This window comes from Panthera pardus, unplaced genomic scaffold, assembly GCF_024362965.1.
Source record: "Panthera pardus isolate Hobbes unplaced genomic scaffold, ASM2436296v1 HiC_scaffold_21, whole genome shotgun sequence".
Classification (NCBI taxonomy): Eukaryota; Metazoa; Chordata; class Mammalia; order Carnivora; family Felidae; genus Panthera; species Panthera pardus.
In genome coordinates, this window is record NW_026526777.1 from 49,937,951 (window position 1) to 49,955,714 (window position 17,764).

At 40.9% G+C, this 17,764-nt stretch overlaps 1 protein-coding gene across 3 annotated transcripts in view; it reads right to left on the bottom strand.

Annotated features, from left to right (window-relative positions):
- Positions 1-17,764, bottom strand: part of BRINP2 (BMP/retinoic acid inducible neural specific 2) — a 128,018-nt gene that overhangs the window by 23,818 nt on the left and 86,436 nt on the right. The gene's annotated exons all lie outside the window — the stretch shown is intronic.

A 17,764-nucleotide genomic window follows, 5' to 3' on the forward strand; every position in this document is an offset into this window, starting at 1 on the left:
AAAATGTTTGCCAGACACTAAAGTGTCTAAATAACCACAGTTTATCTGTTGGCTGTTCTTTGAAGAAAAATTCAGTTCCAATGAAAACGCGACTAGTTCAGCTTACAATTCAATCACAAAAGCATCTTTCCCTGAGACAATCATCATTCTTCAGTAGCCTTAGACTCGTTTTATGTTTATTTTACATTTCATCATACAAAATACTAAAAAGATGTGTAGGGGTGCCTGGCTGGCTCAGTTGGTAGAGTATGCAACTCTTGATCTCTAGGTCATGAATTCAAGGCTCACATTGGGCATGGAGCCTATTTTTAAAAAAGGTGTATACTTAAGGGTCAATATCTAATAAAATTAATAAGTTTAACTGCTTCAAGGACGTTCTTATGTGAATCTAGCATAAAAACAAGCATATGTGTGTGTGTGTGTGTGTGTGTGCTTAGGTGCAAGTATGTAATGATGGAGATGACTGGTGTGATTTGGTGAGACTGCCTTTATTCAAACACAGATGCCAGTAGTTTTATTCACCACTGTTTTTTGTGCCATCAGTGCAGATGTCAATATGGACATCCTGAAAAGACCTAAGAGAACCCATCTTTTGAGAAGCCCTATTCTATAAGATGGCAAAATTCCAAATTCCTTTCTAGTCCCATCTAGATCTTTAATCTTCATATTTTGATCCTCACTGAAAGGGACACATTTCCAAGGGGAATCTGTCCTGGGATGAAATTGAAAGGATCACATCCATTAGTGAGAAAGTACTTTTCCATAGCCTTTCAAATTATACTCATAAGGACCAGCTCCATTGCCTTAGGGAACAACAAAATTCAAGGTCTTCTCAACCTTCTCACCTATCCCTACTCTGCTCTTTATGACAGTGCTGAAGTTTGGTCTAACCTTCTCCCCAAATCCATGGACTACAAATGACAGGGCTGCAGAAAAATAAAAAGAGCTCCAAAATAATAAAAATCCATGCCCAATTTAAACCTATAGAATTCTCCCACCTAACTATAGAGACTGAGACAGAGAGGAGGGGCATGTGCCAAATATTACCAGGGAAACAAAAGAAAAGAGACAACTAATAATTCAAGGTTCCAGCAAAGTCTTTTAAAATTCCCATTGTGTGGCTTTATTTATCTAAGAAGGCAAGTTCATAATAATACATTATCATTTATTTCCTTTGTACAGGAAATGCTAAACTTTAATTAAAGTACGGGATATTTGTCAAAGTGTTTTCTATACCAAAACCCACTGCAGCATGATGAGCAATCACTTGATCTCATGTCTAACTGGCCAAATGGCCAATCAAGACAGAGTGACTTAATAGGTTAAAAAAACAACAGCAACAACTATATGCTGCCTACAAGAGACTCACTTCAGCATTAAGGACACCTATACTGAAAGTGAAGGGATGGAAAAAGATACTCCATGCAAATGGAAACCCAAAAGAAGCCTGGGGTAGTTATATTTATATCAGATAGAGTAGACCTTAAGCCAGATTGTAACAAGAGACACAGAAGGGCATTATATAATGACAAAGGGATCAACTCATCAAAATACAACATTTGTAAATAGTTATGCACCCACCATGGGAACAACTACACATATCAAGCAAACACTAACAGATCTGAAAGGAGAAATAGCAGTTCCAACGATAGGAGGGGACTTCAATACCTCACTTTCAACCATGGATAGACCATCCAGATAGAACATCAACAAGGGAACATCAGCCTTAAAACTACATATTAGAACAGATGGACATAACAGATATATGCAGAACATTCCATTCAATAGCAGGATAAAACACATTATTCTCAAGTGCACATGGAACATTCTTCAGAGTAGATCATGTGTTAGGTCACAAAACAAATTTTAATGGATTTAAGAAGACTGAAATTATATCATGCATCATTTTCAACCACAATTGAATGAAACTAGAAAGCACAAGAGGTGTAAAATTCACAAATACATGGAGATTAAACAACATGCTTTTGAATAACCAACATGTCAAAGGAGAAATAAAAAAAGTATCTTGAGGCAAATGAAAATGGAAACACAAATACCAAAATGTATGTGATGCAGCAAAAGTAGTTCTAAGTGGGATGTTTATAGTGATAAATGCCTACACTAAGAAAAAATAAAGATCTTAAATAATAACCAAATTCACACTCCAAGGAACTAGAAAAGAAGAACATATTAAACCCAAAGTTAGTAGAAAGAATAACAAAGATTAGACTGGAAAGGAATGGCATAGAGACTAAAAAGACAATAGCAGAGATCAATGAAAATAAAATCTGCTTTTCAGAAAAGATTTTGAAAAATAGACAAATCATTAGCTAGACTAACCAAGAAAAAAAAGAAGACTCAAATAAATAAAATTGGAATTGAAAGAGGAGACATTACAAATGATACCACCCAAATACAAAGGATCACAAGAGACTATAATGAACAATTATATACTAATAAATTGGACAATCTATGAGAAATAGATTAATTCCTAGAAACATATAACCTACCAAGACTGAATCATGAATAAATAGAAAAATCTGAACAGACCAACTACTAGAAAGAAGATTGAATCAGTAATAAAAAAACTCCCAACAAACAAAAGTCCAGGATCAGATGGCTTCCCTGGTGAATTCTACCAAACATTTAAAGAAAAATTCCTACCAGTGTTTCCTAAACTCTTCCAAAAATGGAAGAGGAGGGAAAACTTCCAAACTCAATTTATGAGGCCAGCATCACCCTGATACCAAAAACAGACAAGGACACTACAAGAAAAGAAAGTTATAGGCCAGTATCCCTGATACACATATATGCAAAAATCTCCAAAAAAACTATTAACAAACTGAATTCAACAGTACATGGAAACAATCATACACCATAATCAAGAGGGATTTATTCCAGGAATGAAAGGATGGTTCAACATTCGCAAGTCAATCAATATGATACATCACACTAGTAAAACTAAGTATAAAAATCATATGATTATCTCAGTAGATGCAAAAAAAAAGCATTTGAGAAAATTCAACATCCATTTACGAAAAAAACCCTGAACAAAAAATGTGTAGAGGGAACATACTTCAACATAATAAAGACCATATATGACAAACCCACGGCTAACACTAGACTCAATGGTGACAAGCTGAAAGCTTTTTCTCTAAGATCAGAACAAGACAAAGTTGCCCACTTCTGTCACTTTTATTCAACATAATACTGGCAGTCCTAGCCAGTGCAATTAGGCAAGAAAAAGAATTAAAAAGCCTCCAAATCGGAAAGGTAGAAGTAAAACTGTCTGTTTACAGATGACATATCATATATAGAAAACCCTAAAGACTCCACCAAAAAAACTTAGAATAAACAAATTTAGCAAAGTTGCAAGACACAAAATCAATATATAAAAATAAGTTACATTTCTACAAACTAATGACAAAATATCAGAAAGAGAAATTACGGAAATAATCCCATTTACAGTTGTACCAAAAAGAATGAAATACCTAGGAATAAATTTAATGAAGAGTGCAAGAGGTCTGTCTATACACTGAAAGTTGTATAATACATTGATGAAAGAAATTGAAGACAACACAAATAAATGGAAAGATAGTTCATGGATTGGAAGAATCCATATTGTTAAAATGTCCATTCTATTCAAAGCAATCTACAGAGTCATTGCAATCCTTGTAAAATTTCCAATGGCATTTTCCATAAAATAGAAAAAAAGCAATCCTAAAATTTGTATGGAATCACAAAAGACCCCAAATAGCCAAAGAATCTTGAGAAAAAGAACAAAGCTGGAGGCATCGCACTTCCTAATTTCAAACTACATTACAAAGCTATAGTATCAAAATACTATGGGCCTAGCCTAAAAACAGACGCATTGATAGTGGAACAGAACAGGAAACCCAGAAACAAAACTCACACATATATGGCCAATTAATTTGTATCTAAAGAGCCAAAAATATACAATGGGGAAAGGACAGTCTCTTCAGTAAATGGTAATGGGAAAACTGAGTAACCACATACAAAAGAATTAAACTTGACCCCTATCTTCCACCATACACAAAGATGAACTCAAAATGAATTAAAGACTTGAACTTAAGCCCTGAAACCATAAAACTCAGAAGAAAGCACAGGCAGTAAGCTCCTTGACTTGGATCATGGTGATGGTATTTTTAATCTGATACCAAACCCAGCTTCCCTGCTTTGTGGTAGGCCACACATAGGCTTCATCAACTAATAAAGAATTTCTATCCTATCAATTAAATTACTAGGAGAAATAAAAAGCAGGCATTCTTCCATTTTTCATAATTTTTTACAATGGTCTAAACCTTCACCAAAAGGAAAGATCACCTTACCATAGAGGTAGCTCCCACTTTAATTAAATTTAATAAATAAAAATTGGTGGTCACATTGCTTGCTTAGTCTCTTTATTCAAGACTGCCAAAGAGTACCTCCTAGAAATAGCCTCCCCTGACCATCCCATCTCAAAGAGCACCCTCTCTCTCCCAGACTCTGTCCCATGCTCTGCTTTATGTATCTTTTTTAGCACTCATCACTGTCATAATATATTTTTAAATTTTCTTTCTCTTGCAGTAAAACAAACTCTATGAAGGCAAGATTCTTCATATTGATTCTTTTGGTCTTATTCAACAGCAATAGAACAATGCTAGTACTTCTAACAACACAATAATGGATGTTCAGTACATCTTTGTTGAATGATTGGGAGATTCTCTCATTTATTTTACTTATTCAAAATAGTCAATTATTTACTGTCATAGCTCTACTAATCCTTTAATTGTTTGCAAATTATTGACAACTAGATTAAAAAAAAGCTACAAGATGAGATACATAGGAGCAACTACCAATTCATGATTGATCTGAAATGAAAGTAAAGCATCCTAAATGCGTATGCATATCAATGGGAAAATTAGATTTGATTTAGAGAAATATAATTTGCAGGGATGATTTTGTGCATTTTTAATATGTAAGTCAAGGCACTGATGGTATTTTCTTATGCTTTGGTAAACTGAGTCTGGGCCCTCTTCCAGTGGACATGGACAACTTCCAAACCCTGAGGTACATTCTGAACCCGTGGTCAACACTCTGAAGTCCAGTGAGTATGGAGCCCCCATCCAGACTCTGGCTGTGGTTTACATCTAATGTTAATGATCAGCAGCCCCACCCCTCTACAATGGGTATAACAATTTCTGCCACACTCCTAAGGTTCAAGGTCACCAAAAGAAGCAACAATCTTGGAGTTAGGCACTTTTCCTTAGTCTTCATCTTCTTTTGTCCAACATCAGACTTGGGACAATATATATTTTACCCAAACCAGAAAGAGTTTTGAGCACATCTTACTTAAATGAACCAAGCTGTGGAAGCTCAGAAAGCTAATTTGCCTGATGTCACACAACTATCAAGAGGGAAACTTGGGCTATTAGAATTAAAAGGAATATTTTAGTCCTATTTGCCAATCTTTTTCATATTATTGTGTACATTGAAAATTCTCCATGGGATGCACTGGGATCAGACAAGAGGAGATAAGCAACATATGCTGGCCAGATTTTTCCCAGTTGCCCCAAGAGCAGAAGGGTCAACCTATGGCCATGCCCATACCTATCCATATCCATTTGCAGTACCACCAGGTGCCAGCAAGCATAGCCGTTGAGAAGGTCTATTCCTCTCCTCTTACGTTATGATTGAAAACCACAAAACAAGAGAGGGAAGCAGTTTGCTTAAAGCAATATAACCAATTTGTACCAGAACCAGAACAAAAAGCTAGTGTCCTGACCCCACCACAGTGCTTTTAACAACCATGATGGTAGTGACAACAGCAACAGCGAGACCCGGAGAGGTTGAGAAAATCATTTGCATGAAGTTACAGAATTAGAAAGTGGCTGAGATTAAAACCCAGGTCAATACCTCACTGCTGTTTCTGTAACGCTATTTTCCCTGTGTAGACTAAGTGTATTTTATGGTATTCTAATTACTTTTAAATGTTTATTACCTTTCAATGAAAATATTTCATCACCTGGAACATTTCATTCCTTTGGTTCTCTATGTAAACATGAATTGACTGTACATCCAAAATACATACAGCAAAGCAAAACCTTTTTGGATGAAGGTGGCTTCAGCACACCCATTTGCAGAAGGAGAAATTGAGACCTAGTTAAAATCAAGTCCATATACAGAGTACCATGGGAGAAATCAAAGATAAAGGCCTGATTCCAACTCCTATGGCTTCTCAGGAAATCATAACACAGAATAACAAATGACTTAGAAAAAGTGAATGATACTGTCTTAGGAAGCATTTTATGAGCAAATAATAAAAAATAATGGTTAACATTTAATGAATTCTTAGTATGTGCCAAGCATTCCAAGCATCTTACAAGCATTAACCAATACAATATTCAAAACACCCCTACAAGGGGGAAAATATCATTATCCTCATTTTATGGGTGAGGAAATTGAGGCACAAATAAGTTAATTTGCCCACTGGGGAACACCCAGTAGGTGGCAGAGTCAGGGTTTAAATAGAAGATGTCTGGCTTTGTAGTCCACAGTTTTTAGCACCATGCTAGTCTACCGACCCTCTGAGACCCAAAAGAACAACCACGATTTTGTGCGGGTATCAGCCCAGAATTAGGCATAGGCCTCAGCTGCTGGCAAGAAAGTTCAGGCTCGGAGGGTGCCTGGTGGTTTTCTCTTCTACTTCGCTAAGTTTCTTCCCTGCCCTTTGGGGGCCCTTCATTGAATCAAAATAATGGGGGAAACATTTGTGAAAGAAGTTTGAGCCAGAAAGTGGTAAAAATGTACTTACAGAACTTATTAACCTGGTTCTTTCCAGCATCTGAAAACCTCAGAAGGCAATACTGGAAGGCAGCCTGAGCTATTCAGAGAATAAATGTTCATTTCCGATTTCTCGTTTAGCAGTTTTTTTCCCAGTAATAAAATAATCAAGGCTCTTTTTTTTCCCTAGGAAAAGGATGTTTTCTATATATCAATTATATTAACACACTACTTCAATTAAGCCATCATCTTTGTTTCAATTAAGACATCAAGTAAATCTCCATTTCAATTTAGCCATTTCTCTTAAAATCTTCCCCCACTGTGTTTGTCAGGCAGTAAACAGTCTGAGAGAGCAAACGTCTCCAACAGTGGTGAAGCCCCTGTGGAAAGTGCCTTTAGAACAGCAGAGACCACTAAAGGGCTCCCAGGTTAAAGCAAAGGGTGACCAGAACGCTCCAACGTGGACTCCACCTGCAAAGCTGTTCAAGTGGTACATGGAAAGGGTGCCCCGATAGGCTGCTATAAGTAAGAAGTTGATTCCATTTTCCACCATATTTTAGATTAGCCCAGAGTGAACAACATACATTTTTGTCAAAGGGTTAACATGCCCATAAAGTTATTAATAACAACCAAAACAGAATTTAGGAAAGGTATAATCCAGACCGGAGGCTAAAACCCAGTGTGTTACAGCATTTGTACACACCAACACAGAGAATATGGTAGGCAAAATCCAAAATCTCTCTATATATTCTGAAATGATTGTAGCTTTCTGTGTCCCACACTGCTCAACCCTAATGGTCCAGATCGCCCACAAATGACGTTTCTAGTTGTCCATGAACTTAGGGATTTTCCCAGAACCTAAAGGGCCTGTAATAAGAAAGCAGAATCTCAGCCATGCCAAGCTCGGGCAACAGGAGCTTCTGCAGGACTTTGGGACTGGACCAGCTCTGGGTTTGAAGCAAAAGGGGCTCTGATGAGAATACTAACTGGCTACAAGGTGTTCCTAATTTGAAAGTTGTAAGTAAAGAATGTCTCCAAGTCACAGCCTCTAAGTCTAATGTCACCCACCACGCCATGGCACTGCGTTCCTCCAAGTAATACAAGGTCAACGAGAACTCTGGCTGCACGTGTGCCCCCCTGCAGGGCCCCAGGCTCCTGGCTCTGAAAGACTTGGAAAGAGCACAGCTGGGGATCTTCCATCCCGGTGCTGTTTCCAGCAGCTCGGTGCGGAAGCACCACCTTTCTGGCTTGTAAACTGAGAATACTGATCCAGCCCCCGTGAAGAGACATTACCTAAGAAACCTCCCTTCCTTATGAAGCCTTCAAGGAGAGAGTATTTTACAAGGAAATCCACAGTCTAAAAATAAAAACACAACTATACCTCAATGAGGCTGAAATCTAGTAATCATGAACACTGCAACCTACCACACGGGTACTTGTGCCGAGACCTTGGGCTAATAGTGAATTAATAGTTAGCAGTTTTCCAATAGACCTATCTTTCCATTTCTGTGTGGAAAGCATGTTCAGGCACCTTTCCAAGGCCACCACTATGGCTGTCATTTGGAAAGTCTCATTTCCTGTACCCTGAATATGCAGCTCTACCCACCCCCTCTGGGGTGGCCCCCTTGCAGGCTTGGCACAACCCCGTCCCAGCATCAGTATGTCCTTGAGTATTAGGGGCCCATTTGTTCCTCCTGAGTTAGACCCCAGGTTGTGTTTACTGGGGAGACAATCAATGCCGTTTCCAGCAGAGCTAACCAATCGTCACCTGCTCACTTAGGCGGCAGTTCTCAGAATAGGCGCTGGGACTCCCAGAGAGGTTGGGGAGAAGTCTTATGGCAGCTGTGGAGCCCAGGATGCCCACCTCCAAGCACCACTTTTAAAACAATGGCAGAAAGAGTAGGCTGTCATGATAGGAAATACTGTCCTTCTCTCTTCTTTGGCCTTCCTGATCTATTTCCAATAACCTCTTTTGGGGGGCCACCCTCCTCCAACCTTCAGTGTTCAAAGGGACTGTCAAATGCTGAAGGGACTGAGTTATCATTCTCCAAAAGGTTGTTTTTGGTAGGAACCATACTTGGAAGAAAAACAAATATGACTGGTTTTCCTTGAAAAATGAAGGGAGACACAGGACAGGTCATTGAATTAAATATTTAAGAACTTTGGAGCAAAAAAAAAAGATGAATTGGCCTTAGCTAAAGACACAAATAGTTTTCTTGCCATTTTTCTTGTGACTTTACTTTGTCTATGTGAACTGTCAACCAATGGCCATGGGAAAATTTCTCACATACCAACCAGTTCTGGATAAATGCAAACGTCTTTGTTCTCAGAGCTCACCTTTCTCTTGGAGAGTTGCCTTTCCCCAGCTAGCTTGAGACTTGCCAATTTGACACAGGAATTTCAATAAACACCAGAGAGGATTGCACTGCTTATTTTCCTGAAGAGTCCCAGATCACAAAGAAGCCTTTTTTTTTTTTTTCATCCTTCTGCCAATATACCTCACATCCAGGGCTACTGCTCCCACCACAGGACTCGGGCCACCATTGAGTTATTTACCTCAGTGAGATACCTAGATGGTTTCACATTCTTTAGCTGGACAATTTTAGGGACTGAGGGATATATCATGTTTTGGCTCCTGTACAGAGGCAGTATTTCTAGACACATCACATCATCAGGAGATTTCTATCTCAACAACAGATTACTGTAATGTACTTAGCTATTAGAGCCTTTACTGCTATAATGAATAAGACATGATTAATCTGAGCTATAAAAAGAAATTATAATAAAAACCATAATCTCTTACATTGGTGTAAGCTTTCCTTTCATTTTTAAAAATGTTTGTACACAATTTTCACACAAGCTCAACTATTTTATCTATACAAGAACCTCGGGGAAAAGGAAGCAGAAATATCATTACTCAACTATTAACCTTTTATAGGTTAAAAATGAAGAGACAAAGAAACTGAAAAAAAGTGACCCAAGTCTCCTTTTATCAGTGGTAGAGTTTGACAAGAACCCAGACCACCTCATGAGTGATTTTCTGCCTTTGGCTATGACCTGTGCTCAAGTTCAGGGATCCCGGTACGCCTCTATCATACTTCCCAGGAAATCCTTTGGCCTTGTTAACCAGGGAGAAATTCCAAGACAGGAAGGCTTCAGTCCAGGAGCCCGCTGGTTAAATAATACCTCAGTCCATGCAACCCTAGGAGGCACCAGAGCAGAGATGGGGCCAGCCCTCCCCCAATGCCCCTGTCCTTCCCACTATCTAGTAGAATTCAAGAAGCCTAGCATGTAGGTAATTTAGCAGCCTGCTGTGTTCTCAAACAACGGCCCGTAAACAATGATTGGCCAATTTCATTCTAATCTTCCCAATTTTGCTCTAATTAAAATCAAGCTGTAGCTTTCAAACAGTTTAATTAAGGCTGATTGGGAAAAATGGGGAGGGGAGACTCAAGCTTAGAGGAGGAGGACTGGGTCACTGCTTGGAGAATCTCACACTGTCCATTTGGGACTTGGGGGATTGAAGAGGGCACTGAGGGCAGTGTGTTTGTAGAATCAATGTGAAATACAACACACTCATTGGAATGAAGGGCCAGTGAATCTGTGAGACCAGAATGAACTGAAAGGGGAGCTAAGATCTGTGTTTTCCCACTCAGAAACCTCAGCTCTGTTCTGACCTCCCAACCTGCTCCCCACAGCTCATCTGTTCGACTGTGGATAAAATGGCTCTGCTCACCACTCTTTGCCTCCCGTCGTGCGTGTCTTTGCTCAGCAAGCTAACAGCCCGTGCCATGCTTCTCCCCAGCAAAGGTCCATGGGCTTCCCATTATCTACTTAACTCTAAGAGAATTCCCCCAGACTGGCAGCTCCTTCCACTGTTCTACAAGTTTATTCCTTTCGCAATGAGATAGCCCTTCTGGAATTTGGGTGTATTTACTTTTTATGTGAACTGATCTTTGGACTAAGTATTTTTTGTTCCTTCAATAGCTTCTAGATTCCTAGGCTCTTATGCTAAAACTTCTCTGCATGCAATCTAGCTTGTTAATGTGTTTCTTTTTAAAGATGGAAACCAAAATTAAACACAATTCAGTAGCTGTGTTCTGAGCCATGGAGAGTATAGGATACAATTTCTGAATACATCATTATCATCATTATAACCATCATCATTGTGTCTATCTACTGAACTCTTATGTTACCAGTCATGGTAGTGGATGCTTTACATACTTTTAAAATCATCACCACAACTTTATAAATATCAGTGTGGCAGATTGAATCTTCATTCTCACCTATAGTAGAATGCCCTTTGATAGGTGACTTCACAGTACCCATCACTCATACAGATGGACCTCATTTCCCTTCCCCATTGACATTGGACTTGGCTATGTGGCTTCACTCTGGACAAACAGATATGGACAGAAGTGACCAGGCGCCAACACTGGGCCAAGACCTAAAAAGGCATTGCATATTTTTTTCTGGCCTGCCTGCCCTGGCCATGAGCACTGCTTCCCCCACTTAGTGGCAGGTGCTTCTCTTTCAGCCTGAGACCCATGATAAACATCATTGGAGAAAACACCACATGGCCCCCTTGCAGACCTGTAGCCTGAAGCATACTAATTCAGTCAACCTCCAGATACATGAGCGAGAAAAGTGATATTGTTTGAAGCTGAATATGGGGGTTATGTTTAAGTCCATAATTATGGCAGTAGTTAACTGATACACTGATTTACACCACAACTTTAGTCCTATTTTATAGCTGAGCTAGCTGAGGCTTAGATAATTTAAGTATCCTAGTCAAGGACACAGAGCTAACCAAAAGAGTGAAGATAGTCTATGATCTTTCATATGTGTGTGTGTGTGTGTGTGTGTGTGTGTGTGTGTGTGTATGTAAAGGAAATATATTTCCTTTGTTAACACACCTGAATATTTCATTCCTTTTTTGTTTTAGTAGTTGTATACTAAATTCATTTAAATTTTTGTTATTTTTTTATTGAAATATAGTTGGCACATTTGCATTCCTTTAAAAATTTTTTTTAAATATTTATTTATTTTTGAGAGACAGCATGAGCATGGGAGGGGCAGAAAGAGAGGGAGACACAGAATCCAAAGAAGGCTCCAGGCTCTGAGCTGTCAGCACAGAGCCTGACACAGGGCTTGAACTCACAAACCATGAGATCATGACCTGAGCCAAAGTCGGACGCTTGACTGACTGAGCCAATCAGGTGTCCCGCATTCCTTTTTTTTGAAGAAGAAAGTATTCTTGGCTAAACAGTAATCTTATGGTCAACCAGAACCCCACGTTTTTTCCAACCCAATTTGTTTTTGTTTCTGTAACTGCTGAGCCAAGCCACCTATTATCTTCCATTTGTGAACTTGACATTTTGAACTTAAATCTTGGGCTTTGCACTTCACCACCTTATTGCATTCCATCCCTCATGGCAGACTGGAAAGTGTTCTCTAAGCTATTTCTACTTTCTCCTTGGGTTCACAGATACACAAATTTCCCCAGCTTCCTCTGCATTTAAATGTAGTCATGTGAATGGGTTCGGGCCAGTGGAATGTGAACCCAGGCCCAACTCATTAGACCTTTCTCTCTTTCCTTGTTTACCAGGACCCAAAGGAGGACACTGAGACCCTAGATGATGACAGAGTGACTACATGGACAGAGTCTTAATCTTGAATGATTTCATGAAGCACTCTCCTTTTAACCATCTCATAAATTGCACTGGACTTGAGCAATGAATAAATAATTAAATAAATCTGTACTAACTCACTGAGATTTGGGGACTGTTTATTCCAGCAGTTAACCCACTCTAATACCTTGATCATGCTGATCCCCTATTCCAGCCTGGCAAAAGAATCTTCACTCTTGATTTTATTGCCAATCTTGATAAGGGTCTCTTTCAATTACCTGATTTTATTGTCTATGTGGTCAACCATCCATGCTTCCATTTCTCCTCAGCTCAGTAACATTCCCATATGGATCTCTCTTTTTCTTGTTTTCTAAGTCTATATGGAAATGGTGTTAGTTCTGAGCCCTTGACTTTTATGCTGTAGGATCATAGTGTGTGAGTCCTGCTCTAAGGGAAAAGTACCTGTCACTGTGAAAGATTTACTTTGAACTATCTATAACTATAAAATCAATGAATAGATTAATTCAGGCTATAGTTAGGGAGAAAAAAAATGTGGGTTTTAAGTGATAAATTTGATTAATGTATGGAAACTCCAGTAAACAGAATTTGATAAAGACTGCCCCTCCTTTCTTTCCTCTTTCTCAATTAAACTCTCTGCATTTTCTCTTTTTCCCTCTTCTCAAGATTCCCCATTCTATTGTTTTCTATATTTACTCTCAGGAGACCCCTCACAAAGAATAATGCACTTACCTTGAAATAAACCAGACTGTGCTTTTAGTTATCACCAAATAGTCCTGATAAAGAAAATCCTATTATTCTACCCATTCTACTGATGAGAAAAAATTAAGCTCGATTAAAGACGACTTGTACAAGTTCACACTAGAAGTAGCAGGACTACAATTTAAACCTATACAGTATGATTCTAGAGCTGGGAGCCTCAACCACTTGTTTTCTCCTTCCATCTAATTCAGTCTCAGAACATGCTACTCATACTGAGGGGTTTCATTCTCTTATTATATCCTTAACATGTGGCAGACATGGTACCAGGAACCAGAGATAAAAGGATGAAATAAAACATATTCTTTGCCTGAAGGAGGGCAGAGCCAAGAGAAGAGCAAGTAAAGACATATAAGTAAATAAATACACAAGATAAGTTATACAGCAGAAATATGAACACATCAATGGGGAATCGTAAGTAGGAATGACCAACTAAGTCTCTTGCAGGAACCAAAGAAGACTTCATAGGGAGTTGACATTTAAGTGGGCTTGAGAGGTGAGTAGGAAGAGAAAGATGGAAGGAGCTTTGCGGGAAGTGGGAATGAGACATGGAAAGACACATGGCATCTGAAGGAGTCTTCTGTATCTGGGAAAATCTGGACCTGTTCAGTGAGACTGGAACAAAGGACAGCGGGAAGAAAGTTGTGCAGCACAGTCAGCAGCCCAGGGTCAGTGTTCATTGGATATTTGTCACCAGAGGGAATGTGTGGATTTGGAAGGGACTCTCATGCCAAGAAAATGTATTTGGGTTTTATCCTTTGGGCACAGAAAGACCAGCAGAGGACCTCAGGCAGATTGGACTAGAGAAGACAGAAAACTACAAGCGGGAAACAGTGAAGCCAGGAGAAGAAAGAGGAAGCTGGCTTTGAAAGACAGCTCTGAGATGGAAGGCACACAACTCAAACGTGGGGAGGGGATGAGGAAGAGGTGGGAGTTACAGTGCCCGGTGGCTGTGACATTCCAGCTGCCATACCAGGAAGCACAGCAAGGAATACAGGAGACATAAGTGTCATAGGAAACATGATGAGTGCAGTTCTGGCTACAATTTTACCACAAACCAAATCTAGGTGCACAAAATCAGATCAAATGGGAGGTAGCTGCAGTTCCTTGAAAAGCTGAGGAAAAAGTTAGGATTTTTTTCCCTCTACATGTAACTTGGATGAAAAAATCTGTATTCTCCGACCATAAGCCCAGCACATATTTCCAACTTTTCTTGAAGTAATGATGCTTCAGTTCCAGAGAAAAGTCACCACATCTTCTGAGGCGTGCCTGCGCCCTAGAACCCCCATCAGTAACCTTCGAAAACTGCCTAGAAAGCAAGAAGTTAAAGAAGTCTGTAGGGAAGAAATGCCTGATCTGAGAAATTCCAGCATGGTGAACTCATAGTGGTCCATGACAAAAGCCTTGAGTGCTTTGAAAGATGAGCAAGCAAGCAAGCTCTCTGGGAGCCAGAAGTGGAAGAAAATCTTATGTCAAAGTAAATTTCTGATCTTTTCCTTATGCAGAAAGATGGAAAGGTGGACTTGGGCAAAAGAAACAAGGATGGTTTGAGAGAAATAACATCGAGAAGGGGAAGGAGAAAGAGAACTTCTGGAGGGAAGTTACACGGTGCCGACAAGTCTAAGAATCAGGAGAATAATCATCTCCAAATATCTAGAGACCTGTTGTGAAGAAGAGGCATTTAGACTTATTGTCAAGAAATAAGAAAGCAGAGTCAGGACTGATATGTGGAATTGTGCAGAGAAAGACTGATTCAGTTCCAGAAAGGTCTTTCTAGAATTTAGGGATAATGAATGGAAATTGGCTTCAGTGAACACGCAGGACTGGGTGTGCTCAAGCCAAGGCTGGCCGACAACCTTCATGGGGATTTGTAGAGTGGTTGTCTGCACTGGTCAGGAAACATGTGGTCTCTTTTTTTTTCATTTTTTAATATCTATTTATTTTTGAGAGAGAGAGACAGAGAGCACAAGTTGGGGAGGGGCAGAGAGAGAGGGAGACACAGAATCCAAAGCAGGCTCTAGGCTCTGAGCTGTCAGCACAGAGCCCGATGCAGGGCTTGAACTCACGGACCGTGAGATCATGACCAGAGCCAAAGTCAGACACTTAACTGACAAAGCCCCTCAGGAACCCCAGGAAACAGGTGATCTTAACATTTCCTTCTAAGTCACATATTCAAACATCACTGGGTACCAGTCTGCCACCCCATGCCCTCAGGCCTCTTTCAGACACTGCCTTTTCAGCTTGGGCCTTGTGTCCCAGACCAGCCACTAAATCTGTGGTTCCTAAATTTAGTCTCCTGACCCACAGACATCAACATGGACACTGCCCTACTTAGTGGTAACAGAAGGCAAAACATGTACTATCAGCCTCGATAGCCACGTTTCTTCTATTGATTTGAGCATGACTTTCCAGATGACAGAGGCTGACATTCATGGACTAGCACAGTCCCCCCTCCTCTCCATCTTTACCAGACGCACAGCTTAGAACATATACAGAACCAGCCGGGCAAAGGCTGGCTTACTGTGCTACAGTTTACCCCGTTACTAGTAAACCAACTATGCAGCCCATGTTGAGGGATCATAACTGAGGGTGTTTACATGCTTCTGTGGATCCAGAACTCACTCCCCAAAGAGTCTTCCTTCCTGTCCCTCCTCCGTCACTAGCAGGTCCCCAGGTAAAGCAGAGTCTCTCCTGGCACACCAGGACAATGAGAATTCTCCCAGGCACAGGGGCTGATAATGAAGGGTGGTACACCGCTGGTCCTGGCTACCTCATTTTTCTCCTACCAGGGCCTCCTGCCTGGCCACTGAGACTTTTTGTTCACTCTGGCTCACTGTGACATCCAGAGCTTGTTCATTCTTTGCAGCAAGAGGGAGAAAGAGGCGCATTTCTAGGCTCAGGGAGGATCCTGTTACAGTGGCAGAACCAGGGAGCATTAAACAGGTGCAGAGGTGGAAAAACAGCAGGCAGAGGGAGCTGTGCCAGACCCTTCCATCTTCCTTGAACCAGGTCCCATGTGGAACAGCCCTCATCTGCCCACAGCTACCCCTGTAAATCCCAAAACTGCCTTGGGAGCCCCAGCCTCCAGGTCTCTTTCTTTTCCATCTTTGGTGTACTGTGGATGCACACCAAAGGATATGCCACTAGTGTCATTGTAAGGAACTCCAAATTTACAAAGCATCCTAATAAGCAGAGGTTATTTGCATCACCAGAGTTTTTTTCTGGCTTTATGAAAATATTCCTTGAAACGTAAGACATTTCCTAGTGGATACGTGTGTTTACAAATCAGTAGCCACCTGGTCCTCAAGTCAGGAGCTATAGATTTACTTAACACTGGATTTTTATAAGCCATTGCCAGGCAAAAAAAAACATAAGATACTGCATTTTGGAATGGCATTAAGTGTCCCTCCAGTAGAGGATTAGATTTACAGAAATTTAACTTACACTGCAACCTTATAGAAATATGCCAGCAGTGTAGAGGCTATACATACAGAATTTGCTGTGGGTGAACTGTTTCAGGAAGATTCATCTGTAGCTTCCTCTCACTGAGGGTTCCCCAGAGCCCAGGCACAGATGGAGAACTCTGGTGGAAACAGGACTACAGGATCTCTGAGTGAGATGGCCCCACTGAGTCCCCTGAGGCCCATCTTCTGAGTCCCAAAGATCTGCCAGAATGCCACATGAAATGGCAGGAGGGGCAGAGAGCACAGGTGGCTACAACTGGGGGTACCATTTCTCTGGGAGCGTTAAGAATCCCAGGCTCAGGGGAGGAGTCAACATGGTGGAGAAGTAGGGTACCCGAAGTTCCCTCGTCCCCCAAACACAGCAGTGTTGAGGCCAGAAGACTTGGAAGTCCAGGAATCTGGACTACAGAGTGACAGAAACATCTCCAGGCATCCACAGGAACAATTTGGCGGGCCATAGGTGCATGATTGAGAACTGGGAGAGATAAAACAGGTGGTGAAGGCATGGAAGGGAGGGATCCTCTTCTGTGGGGAGACAAAAAGAAAAGAAAGAGAGGCTGTGGAAGTGTAGGGATTGTATTTGGACAAGTGTAGGGATTGTATTTGGACCAGGGAATGGAAAAAAACAAAGAACCAATTTCTAACCTGTTCCAGGGTTGCAAGGCTTTCTCTGTACTGGGGCCACCCTGTTTCCATGCCTGGGAAGGAGGGGAGCCAACCCCAGGCTCAGCAGCAAGCTCAGAAATGCAGTGAGAAAGAGCAATCTCCTCCCTTGAGTGCCGTGGGAAGAAGATAGATAGCCTTCAAGGACAAAAGACCGTGCAGGAGTCTGCCAGCCAGAGGCCCTTTGTCAGCTTGCTGGGCAGAGTGGCACTTCACTGGAAACGGGGAGGGGGGGAGGGGGTGCAGAGCAGGAGTGGCGGGGTTTGAATCCCAGCCTAGTGCCTGGGAAGCACTGGAGACTGTGGAGCTGGAAAAACCAGCCTGCTTGTGCCTGCATAGCACTGTGAGGATGGCCTGAACAGAGTGATCTGGGACACTCAGTCTGGGGAGGAGAGACTGGGGTGTTGCCATTTTTCTCCCCATCACCAACAAGGTGGTGCTTCAGGG